The sequence below is a fragment of the Triturus cristatus genome, chromosome 2_1, assembly GCF_964204655.1.
Source record: "Triturus cristatus chromosome 2_1, aTriCri1.1, whole genome shotgun sequence".
Lineage (NCBI taxonomy): Eukaryota > Metazoa > Chordata > Amphibia > Caudata > Salamandridae > Triturus > Triturus cristatus.
In genome coordinates, this window is record NC_140581.1 from 1,113,433,489 (window position 1) to 1,113,446,503 (window position 13,015).

The window sequence follows — 13,015 nt, forward strand, 5'->3', positions numbered from 1 at the left end:
CACTGCAGTGAATAATCAGGCTATTCACGACAGAGGCTTCATATCGAGGTCATACATAGCAATGATTTTTTTCCATCTTTCCTTTAGAGTTGTTTTTACATTTTCATTATTCAAATCATGAACGACACACAGGTATTTACATGTTATTATTCTCTTAGCTTACTCACCTTCCCTCTTTTTCTCTGAAACAGCTGAAAGGTGTTTCTTTCCATTTCTTATTTACCTCATGTATGCAAAGTAAGTGTGTGTGTTTCAAGAGAGTGCCAGCTGCTGGCTCCACCAGGGCCATCTTGACAAGTGGCTGATGAATGATTCTGTATTGCACCGAGGTTCCTCGAGTGAACTGTTAACACATTGCGTTGTGACAGTGTGTAATCACTGCTAATCAGCCGGATAAGTGCCTGTCATTGAAAGAAACAGGCAACGGGTGCATATTCATTGCATCTGTTACAAACTGTCATTTAAAAGGGACTGCGTTAGATTTTAATCCAGCTAATGATTTCTGACAACACAATTTTAGCTTTCCATTTACCATTTTCACCTTTTGTTATCAGAACAAAGTCATTGTTTTACTTGCAGCATGTCTATGGTTCATTTTCATCTTTAAAATAACCAAAGGGGAGTCGCATTTTGCAGTGAAATGGATTCCTAATTTGTACAGTGCATTTCGCCATCAGAGCCACATTGAGCTCTGTGATAAATAGAAATAGGCCGTGTATGAGGTGAGATATGAAACCAAACAACTCATTTAAAGTCTTTATCACGTTCTGCCACTTTATTGTGCATAGAAAATCCGACAGCGGAAGAATAGGGGATCTGCCCAGTTTTAAACTATTTCAGGTAAACATCGGAAACCGGTAATAGAATTGTGGGCCTGTATTTTCTTAATACCTGCATGCCAGATATCTGTAATATTCGCAGGGGCAACGTTCTCTTCCAAAGGTAGAAATAAAGTTCTAAAAATCCACCGCCATGTCATCTTCTTGCGCCTATGCTGAATCCCTCACCTTACCCAGTGCAATGCTATTTTTATGATTCATTTGTTATTTGTACATACTGAGGCCCTCAGTACGAGTTGAGTTTGAAAATAGGCTGTTAATGCTGGGCTCGGTGTTGCAGACACCGAGGTTTGTTACCACCGCAAGAAACAGAGATTCCTAGTTTGAGGACTAGAAATAGTAATAACATGCAGCTCCTGGAATTCCCAGCCCAGCCCATTTACCTTGCGGTTTTCCACATTCTGGAAAAACACTTGAAATTCTGCATCAAGGTATACTTGTAATTGTGTGGGTTGGTAATTCCACATAAAACCTGAGAAATCTTAAATCTGCACAACTTGTAATGAGGCACTTATTGTGCTCAGTGTAATCTGTAAATGTACCTGTATAAGGATGGCTACGTGCATTATTGCTATGTACAGAACTGTTGCTAATTGAGGCTAGGATCACAATTTACTAGAAACCCATTAAACTAAATCTATAAAAAAAAAAATATTGTGAACATATGACACTTTTAAGAAGAAACTAGATATCATCATCATCAAAATAACTTTATTCGATTCTTGTCAATCATAAAAGTTTGCATACAAGAAATATATAAAAATAAATACAGCTAAAAACATGTATAAGGAATGAACATATTCTCTCCAATAATTATTAATATACCAGCAAAACTCAATCAGTTTTAAAATTATCCCAAACTTCGATAACACAATTTATATATTTAATTGATTCTTAAAAGAACCTACAATAAATATAACATTTCGATTCCTTTCACAGTTCGTACCGTTTTTGGATTGAAAGTGATATTCTGATAAAGCTAAGCACTGCGCTACAGATTGCATCCGTAGATAATGATCTCAAGTGATCAAAGCCCTCCATATAGGAACAAGGCCGAATCGCTTTCAATAAGGGCTTTATAAAGCGTGCTCTAGGTACTGCATACAATGAACAAAACAACATAATGTGCATTGTGCTCTGTTTGGCCATATTGTTGCATGGACAGGGGGCTAGTCTCTCACACCAACCAACCTGTTTAGGATAGGCCACTAAAAAGTGCAATGTGCCAAGTCTTAGTCTAGTCATCTGAAAACGCGATTGTATGTGCAAAGTAAAAGACACGTAAAATTGCTGATGATTTGGCATCCCACCACCGACATTCCCCGATCCTGGTTAGACATACTTATTTCAATGCGGTATGCATTTTTAATAACCATTTTCCAATTGTTCTGAATAATTTTGGGTTATTATAATATTCTTCTAGTCCAATCTTACGGAAGGTGTTCTTAACATATGATAGCCAAGGCAGTGACATTGCATTGTCCATGTTCATACAATCCCTAAGTATACTCCTAGAGAATGTTAGGTCTTCTGAGGACCAGATTTTCCCCCATAGGATCAGTGGGCCAATATTTATCCTGTCTTTCACATATTCCAGACCCACCTCAGAATGGCAAAATAATGTTGGTGAGCTACTATGAATCATTAATAATCTTTTTAAAAATGTATTTTCTAAAACCTGAATTTGGCAGCTCTTATGATAACCCCACACTCCAGCCCCAAAGGTGGCTACAGATAAACATTTTGATTCATATAAAGTTATCATCTCTGCTACCGACTTGTGTCCCAATTTGCTGGCAAAACGGAAAAGCCCCTCTAGATATATTATTTACAAACATTGCTGACTTGTATCTGAGAATACAGTGTCCTTGGCCCTTGAAGTAATAACATGGATTGATCTTTTCCAAAATCGAGAGGACCATCAAGTCTTAAGATCCATTGGGAGCTTCATTATACGACCAATTGCTCACCCAGCAGAGGCTGGCAACGATTATGTTTTATTAGAACTAGTACTAGCCCCTTGGAAGGGCAATTGTCCTGGGCCTCTTAAAAAGAAAGCTTCATAGATCTGACAGAGACTTGAAAATCTATTTTGACTCAACTGTCAATCCTTTCCACGATTTTAGAGGGCAGTTAAAAACCAGTTTCAGTCTCCCGTAGAAAACTATATTTGTCTCAATCTTTTCCGACTGCAAAGGAAATTAAATCTGCCCTGATGAGTGCCCTAGATGATAGGGGACCATTTCGACTTGGCTGACATACAGTGTGTAATTTGTTCCGGTGTTTGTCGGTGTCTGGTACAGTACTTATTTCTAAACAGCAGCACTTATTACGAAAAGTCCCCCACATGGTGGTGTCCTCCGCCTTTTTTTGAGCATAGCGCATCAGTAGGGCTGAAACTGATATAACTAGCACTTTCAGACCATGTCAACAGCTTGGGGTGACGGGGAATAGTGTAAAATCTCACACTTTAAGAGAGAGTGATAAGTACTTAAGTACTAAGTAATGCTGGCACTGGCACTTTGCAGCAGTGACAGGAGTTGAGTGTGATGCCAGCTTCCATAGAATACCTTGAACCCAGTCACTTATATTTTTACATCAGTGAGCACTGCTGGTATACAACCTTGAATTCCTTCCTTCTAAGCCTAACGTTACTACAGGTATCATTATTTACAGTGGCTGGGAGTAGAAATTACTCACAACTATGAGGAAATGGGGAATAACATGTGCGCAGGTTGTGATACTCAAGTAAAGACAATCTCCATGACAACTTGTGAGTTGCATTAAGTTCAGCTTTAATGTTTAATACCACATCCATGAACAGCCTCAGTGTAACTGTCACTCACGAACACGCTCACATTCCAAGCTTGCGATTCCATCCTGGAACATTGAACATGTCAACATCATACTCCTTCCTTTCTAATAACATAAAATGTTCCCTAGAAAAACATACCAAAATTACAGACATGGTGACACAACTGCAAGCAAGAAAACAACTTGTAAGTTAATATTAGAACTTGTAAAGCAAGAATCCATACAAATCAAACAAGTTACTAACTTATCAATTTGTTACATAGTCTTTAAGGTAACCAGGTTGGCACTGCTCCCTTTGACCCACTCTCATGTTGGAACCTTTAGACTTAGCTCAATTTGTTACACAGTCTTTCAGGTTACCAGATTGACACCGTTTCCTGTGATCCACTCTCATGCTCAAACCGTTAGACTTGTAATAATCTATTCCTTCCTTTTATTAACTTTTCATTACTGCCATAGAAGTGTTACCCTTCTGAGAATCAAGAATCACAACACAAGTTTTATTACAGATTCTCCCATCTGCTGTTTTCTGAGCATTCTTTGAGCTCTAGTAAATTTTTAACACTTGGCACAACGAACAGTAACTCTTATTTTAATCCAATAACCAACCTTCACTTCTAATCAAAGCATCTTTTCCCTAGATTAACTAACTCATGATCTCTCCAACCCAATTGACCTTCACACCTTTGTTTCAATCCATCCAACCAGGACATAAAAAAATATCTGGTGGTCTCCTTTTAAACAATTCAAAAGGACTCTTCCTTGTTGACAAGTGTGGAGATAAACAATAGACAGTGATTCCCTGCTGTAGTTCCACCTTCCAATCCAGTAAATTGCACCTGGCCAATTAAATACGGTCTTTAATAGTTGTATTGAATCTCTCAATGGCACCATTGGTTTCAGGATGATAAATAGAACTCCTTCTATGACTCAAAATATGTGATCATTTCTTGTGACCAAAATTGAGGCCCATTGTCAGCTAACATACACTTTGGAAATGTTTCTCGTTTGAAAATTTCACTTAAGAACCTTATAATGCTAGCAGATGAAATGTCTCATTACTGACTTCTACCCATCTTGAGTACAAGTTATGAAAGCCACTAAGTCAGGTGTTTAGTGCTCATCATATAATGGCCGCACAAGGTCAATTGACAACTCTCCTCAAGGATGACCTGGCAACTTTCTACAAACCATGGGTAGTGGCTGAGGCTTTAAAACCTTATCACTACCTACACATTCCACACAGCCCCTGACAGCTCTTTCAACCTCTAGATCCAACCCTGGACACTAGAAACTGGTTCTCAAATATTCCTTGGTTTTTACAATTCCCAGGTGTCCCAGATGTGTCTGTGTCATGAGTCAGCTTCTTAAACTAGCAGGTGGAATTAACCTGGTCCCTCTTATCCACATGTCTCTGTTTATAGCCCGCTCATCTTTTAATTAATACAATTTTGTATCCACAGTCTCAAACCTGCAGCCTTTCACTGCCTCCAAAACTCCTACTAAATCTAATCATTGGTCAAGTCACTTTACCACTCTTCTTCTGTTACTATTCCTAAAGTTATTTCACAGATGTCCTCTTCCTCCTCTACCATATCCCCCTCTTCATGGTCCTGACTTTTCACATCCACCAAATGAGAAAAACAGTCTGCTGGTAAATTCTTAGTACCTGGAACATACCGCACAGCAAAATTGAACTCTTGAAAAGATTTCACCCATCACCTGATCCTTGCAGATATGAAATCCACCACTTTCTTCCTGAAAACCTCTACCAAAGGTTTGTGATCAGTATTGACCTCAAATGCAGTGCCCCACACAAAAGTGTGAAACTTCCTCAAAGCCCAATAAATGGCTAGAGTTTCCCTTTCAATTACGGAGTAATCTTTTTCATTCAAAGACTCAGATGCATAAGCAATCAACTTCTCCTTGCCTTCACCTCTTTGGATCAAAATTGCTCCTAAAAGGTTAGAACAAGCATCGGTCACAATTAAGGGTGGGCGCAGTGCTCCACTCCGCCCGCGGAGTGTGCGTAGTACTACCCACTTTGCGCTTCGCAAAGTAGGCATAGAGCAGAGTTGCCCGCCACCTGCCTCCCTACCGCCCTCATTTTGCAATTACTTAGAACATTACATATAAAGAAAATTACTTACCTGAGCTGCCGCGTCCCGGGGCTCCATCTTGCTACTTCCTGGCTAGCTTCTTCCTCACGAATGCGCATGCGCGGGCACCCGCGTATGCATGAGGAAGAAGCTAGCCAGGAAAGACTGTGCACTAACCTCACGGACCCCAACTGGACCTTTGAAGCTACATGGGGAAAACTGCTTGAGAGTTTATCTCAATTCATATTTAGGATGTGCTGTCCCATATAGCTGAGAAATATTAACTTATTCCATTACTAATTAATAATATTTGTGTGATGTAGATGTAAACCATTGTCAATATAAGATCTATATCACACACTTGCCGAGGCACACTTAGTAATATTCCAAGCCAATGAGGCTGGCTTCTTCTGTTTTTTTACGTAAAGCAATCGAAGTTCACAAGTTGCTCTGAAATTTCTTCTTTTTAAAGTTCTTTATTTTTCTCTTCGGAAACAAAATATATGTACAGGCAGCCAACATGTGTTTCATCCCATGGACTTTCTCAAGGCTGCAAACAACACATAGACATACAATTAAAATCCATTAAAAACAAGTCGTGTGTCTTAGACAATCTCACTAAGCTCACATCTGCTGCTTCTATGTATATCGAAAAGCTGAAACTGGCATCAAACCAAACTAGAAGTTATATTAATCAACCAAGATCCTATTCTTTGGTATTTACATTGATACATACACTGCCAGAAATAACCACGTTTATGACAATCATGTCCCACGTGTTAAAAGTCTCAACATTACCACCATCACCAAGGGCCAAGTATTAAGTGCATGTATAAAAAGAACCTACCACCAAAAGCTTCATGCAAAAAGAGTATTGCCTCTAGCTATTGTATCTCACCTAATATAAGTCGATGTATCCAAATAGTTATTCCTTAATTGGTGAAATAAATAAACGACCAGTTGTCACTAGTCCTGGAAAGCATTCATTGTGCAGTTGTCACTTCAGTGGTCAATGTGACCAGGTCCTAATAAACCTACAAATGTTCAAAATTAATGTTACTGGTACTCATCCAGTAATGATGCCACCATGTAGATTAGACGACATTCTTAAAAGAGACGGTGTTGTAAATTCAACAGCTACTTGTCGTAGCGCACAAGAGAACACGAGCAGTCAGACCGCAAATCATGAAAAAAGCGGGCATGGCGCTTTCTGTTATTTAAAATTTCCCGATTTTAAAGTTTACATCGTAATTTTAATGGCAGTTCCAAATATGGTTAGCCAAACATTTGTATAATCTCGACGTCTGCCAAGCGTCATTCGTAAACATATCTCCACAAGGCAATAAGACATATAAACAGTGAAACCCGTGAGGATTTTATGAAGATACATAGTAACCTGTCCCCCTTATCGCGGTATCCCTCTAAGGGCTGAATGACAGTGAAGAGAGGCTCCAATAGTGCACGCCTAATTGTGTCACATACCTTTTAAAGTACAATTGTCTCAGATCTGGCGAAGAGTTAGTGTTTGTTTGTTCAGTTCGGCTCGTATTTTAATACGCTGCTCACGTAATAAACATGAAAGGCGGACTTGAAGAAAGAGTATTCTCAATCTTTAGGCGCCATATTTGAATGGTGAATCATGAACGCGGGAGATATTTTCAATATATCCAGCACTTGACATTTGTGCTCGCAATTAAAAAAATCCAAGAGACCCCTCACACATGTTGAATGCAAAATGCCCCACTACATGGACCTCCACACCATAACAAGTAGCACTCAAGCCCATTATTGGATAAGCACTGTATTTTAAATGGGAAGCATGTATTGACACCCCATTACTCTATAATGAGTTTTTTGTGGACCCTGAGATATTCTCTTCATGGAATTATCCTGATAATAAAATAGAATCAAAGAAAAAGTAAAAGAAAAATAGGAAGAGTAAGAAAGGGTAAACCCATACACCGTGAGTGAGTTCCTATATCTTTATAACAGTTTCAAAGTTTTTTTAAAAACAAAGTGTGTTCCATTGTTTAGGCAGCATCTAAGGTTATATATATGAAAGAATACCAGAGGCAAAACTCCTTTTAAATATACCCATCCATGTCTTTTCAAATCGCTCCTTCAATCATTTACAGTTAACTTGAATGTGTTACATCAAACTTTATTGTACACCAGTGTCTTATAAATGTACAATATCAAGGAACCTTTTTTTCTCTTTCCTCTTTTTTATTTTTATAGCCTATAAAAAGATATGCAGTTCCCTATCTAAATTCAGTCCCATATCCACTGCCCTTAACTTGATCAACCATTTACTTTCCAATTGTCTGAGATGTAGAGTTTTATTTCCACCTCTACTGGAAATGTTTAAGCTCTCAATCCCATGAAAGGCAATATTTATTTTGCCCTGTCATGTGCAGATCATTGTAGTGTATAGCTAGTGGATATTCTAGATTTTTATTTCTTATAGCTCGAACGTGTTCTTGAATACATTCTTTTAAGGGACGTATGGTGCTGCCTACATAAATCATACCACAGCAACACTCAATGCAGTATACCACATGTTTTGAATTACAAGTGATACAATCCTTGATTTCGTAGGTTTCATGTGTGTTGTATCTAAATGTGGTTAATTTGTTTTTTGCTAGATGACAGACACTACATCGTCCGCATCGGTGAAATCCAATTGGTGGTGTAGGCATCCAGGTACTAGTAGGATTAGGTCTTAAATAGCTATGGCATAGCGTTTGTTTAAGTGTTCTTCTCCTGCTATGTATGATGTTCGGTTTATCTGTGATTAATTTGTTTAAAGTGTAATCCATTTTAAGTATATGCCAGTGTTTGTTCATAATCTGAAAGAGATCCAAACTGGCTGTACTATAGGGAACCACTAGAGCTGGTTTGTTTCTCCGATCTTTTCTCGTTGTTATCTGTGCCTGTTGTGTGTTACATAGCAAGTCAGACCGTTTCACCTTGCTAATTTTGTCCTTAGCTGAGGCCAAGACCTGTTCAGAGTAGCCCCTCTTTATGAATCTTCTTTCTAGGTTCTCAAGCTCAAGTTCAAAGTCATTGTCTGTACTGCAGTTACGTCTTATTCTGATCATTTCCCCATACGGAATTGATCTGATCTGCATCTGGGGATGGGCGCTAGTTGCATGCAAAACTGAATTGCATGTTGTTTCTTTCCGAAATACCTTAGATCTAATGCTGTTATCTGCCACATATAATGTGGTGTCCAAATAGTCAATGCTCTTGTTATTTGACTCGTGTGTGAATTGTACATTGAAAATGTTGTCATTTAAAAAGTTGATGAAGCCTATCAGATTTTCATCTGTGCCTGACTAAAAAAGAAGCACATCATCTATGTATCTAGTCCATAGAATGATGTGTTCGGTGTAAATAGCTGGACAGTGCCTCCAAACATGGATTTTCTCATAGAGACCCATATATAGATTAGCAAACGATGGTGAAAATTTTGCGCCCATTGCCACTCCTCTTGTTTGTCTGAACCATTTGCACTCATGTATGAAAAAGTTGTTGTCCAAAACTAAAGATATTAGATCAATGAGCATAGTATTGTGTTCATGTAGATTGGCACTTCTAGTGTCTAAAAAGTGTTGAACTGCCTCTAAGCCCTTTTCTCTCGGGATACATGTATATAAAGAACTCACATCCAAGGTGACAAGAAGATGACCATCTGTCCACTCAAAGTCTTCCACTTTACTTAATAAATCCTTTGTATCCCTAAGGTATGAGGGAAGATTTTGTACCAGAGGTTGTAAAAACAGGTCAATAAATAAGACAGCTTTTCCGTGGGGGAACCAATCCCAGAAATAATGGGCCTACCAGGTGGACATGTATTACACTTGTGTACTTTAGGTAAGATGTAAATGCAAGCTGCTGTAGGTGTGGGGTTGAAAAGATATTTACATTCTACTTCAGTGATCAATCCTTGAGTTTTCCAAAACTCCAATTTCTTTTCTATGAGATTGGTTACATTACTCATAGGGTTAGACACGACTGCCTCATATGCTGAGCAGTCCATTAGTTGTCGATTGATCTCTGAAACATAGTCCTTTCTAGTCATAATGACTACATTTCCCCCCTTATCGGCCTCTTTTATGATTAAGTTTTGATTTTTGGAAATTCTTTGAAGAGCCTCCCTCTCCTACTTACTGATGTTTTGCTTGGCCTTCCTTTTTTTGTTTATTTTGATATTTGTCCTCCAACATATATAATTCTTGAGTGACTTTGTGCAGAAAGATGTCAATGACATTGTCTGATGCCATGTTTGATGTGAAACGAGACTTGACCTTTAGTCCACTATTTATATCAACATCCATATTAATATTAAGCTCCTGTAGTATCTGAGTAATAGTTGGATCAGGGACCTCATTTTGTTCCAGGGACAGGAGGAGTTGTATATTTTTAACATCATTGACCGTCACTTCACATAGAGATGAACCTATAGATGGAATAGGCTCATGTTCACTTCTGTTGGAAAAAAAATTCTTTAGTTTAAGGCATCTTATGAATTTGAAAAGGCCAATATGATAGTCTGTAAAATTTGGTAACGAAGCAGGACAAAATCCCAGGACCTTACTCAAAATTTTTTATTTCATTTATATCCAGCACATGGTCAGAGAGATTTATGGCATTTACATTGTCAACCACACAATTCGATAAGTTATCATAAGATGCCTTAAACTAAAGAAATTCTTTTCCAACAGAAGTGAAGATGAGCCTATTCCATCTGTAGGTTCATCTCTATGTGAAGTGACTGTCATATACCAGAAATTGCACCCTATAGGAGAAGCACCACCTTCCTCAGCAGCCTCTGACCCTACTGCCAGACCTACACCCTCAAAGGCACATCCAATTTCTATCCTTCATCTTGTGCAGCGATGACACAGCTTACAAGCTAGTATGCATTTTGTGTGACTATTTTGGCCAGTCTTACTTTTTTCCCAAGGGTACATTCTATAGTGACAACATTAGAACCTTTACTAGTATATTACATTGCACAAAATGGGTTTATTTGGAACATTCTTCTTATTACTTGGATATAGCCAGCTTGTTCATTACACATGTTATACAGAAGTGTGACACAAAGCACACTGACAGGGTCGGGCTGAGCAAAAAATAGGCCCAGGAAACTGAAATAAAAGTAGCTCACGTTTGCAAATCAGGCCAGTTTTTAACTTGTAAAAACAAGCTGTTTGAGTATGTTGTGAGGTATGGGACACTGCAAGCATTTGGGTTTGCTGCAGGCAATATTTGCTTCAATATTAGAGAAACCAACAGTAAAAACTGGCCCTCTTGGCTATAAAACCAGCCCACAAACTGCTAAAAATCCAGCCACAAAGTGATCTGTGCGACTAGTCCATCTGGCACTGCCTGATTGCCCTATAGCCCAGTCCGACACTGCGCTCTCAACTCATGGAATTGTCACACATGAGCAAACTTAAAAGTTGGCAGATATGCTAATTATGTTTCAATCCCATATGAAACAGGGCTGCTCCTGAGCAGACATGTCAGATTTCAGAAGTGATATACCCATCTGATCTGCTGGAATTTCTATTCATTCCACCTTAATCAGGGTAATGTACACACTGTTAAAGGATTGCACATCTAACCCATTTCATCCAGAGTTGTGTACCTACAAAAGAGCACCCTACTCCTTTTGCACTTTGACGGGCATCTGACAGAGATGTTGCATTAAACTTCACCCATATAGACCTTCTTATACCATATTTAAATACCCTGTACGTAAATTCAAAAAAGAGCGGAGAAAAAAGTCAGGTTACAGAGGACTCAGCCTCCTTTATTCAATCGAACAACCAAGAAGCGTCCCACTGTGCTAGAATTGCCTATGTTTCCATTTTTCTTTATAGTTTAGGAAAACAGAAAGTTTCCTTAAAATAACCCTCACGCACCACAATGTCCTATGGTGGCATGCTTCATCATAGGGCTCTTCCCGTCCCGCTGCGGGACGGGGCGTGCTGCGACCGATGAAGACGTGGGAGCACTTTGTGAGATGGCTACTATAAGAGCAAATGATGGTATAGGAGTAAGAGGGTGTACTCTACAGTTAAAAAATACCTGGCTAAGTAGGAACTAAATAGTTATTCAACCCTCTTGCTGGTATTGTTAAAAATGAGGAAAGGAGAGGCACAAGTCTATGTGTGTGTATCTCACGGTCAATATCTTTCAAGTCCTTACCCCAAGGCTTTTCTTCAGGACCATATCAATGATCGCTAGTACCACTCCTATTAGTGACACCACATACGTCTTCTTAATAAATATAAAGGGAAACATACATATAATGCAATTCCCAATTGGTATTTGTTCTTTTTTTATATCTTTTTAGCAGAAATCTGGCCCCACTCATTGGACATCTTGGTGGGTGAGGGTTATTTTAAGGAAACTTTCTGTTTTCCTAAACTATAAAGAAAAATGGAAAGATAGCCAATTCTAGCACAGTGGGACTCTTCTTAAATATCCTGTTCTCTGAATGCCATGGTGGGTTTTCAAAACTCCCTTCCCACCTTAAATTAGTATGGGTAGGTGATATATTCTGCTCTGGCGGCAGAGCTGGCTGAGTTTTGGCCACTCCGCATTACGCTTGTAAGGTGGAGTTCCGTCCGAATTCCGTCAACCGCTGCTTGGTGGAGTTTTTCTCATCCACAGCTGGTAAACAGTAAGTTGGCTAGCAAGATTTGGCATCCCCTAGTGTGATTTTCCGTCGCTAGGACGACACCAGGTGAGATTTCTCCAACGTGGGTGGTTGCAGGAGGGTACGACCTTTGGCAGTCAGAGAGCTGTCACTCGAGCAGAAAATCTACCAGAGAGGCAGCAAAATCAACTCAAGAAGCTGCACCCTGTGTCACACTGCATGGTGCTCTTGGTGCTGATTTTTCAGCCATGGATGAGCTTCTGGTGATAAATCACAGCACGAGCAGCGCAACGTGTCCATTCCCCTTTGTGGAATACCGCAGAATCTTTCTGACCTTTTTTTTACTTTCAGCCAAAATAACGCCATTTTGGCTTCAAAAACTGGCAGTCTCCTGCCTAAATTGTGTCATTTGTATAAGGAAAAAGGGGAGAAGCCCATATAACCCTCTAAAGCCTAGGCTGCACCGTGAACATGTAAACTGAGAAACAAGCTCTAGCAGGATAAATACAACGGAATATAAATAGAGGCCGACTTTACCTCTGACCGAAGAACTCTCCTGGTATGATTTAATAATTTCATCATATTAACAA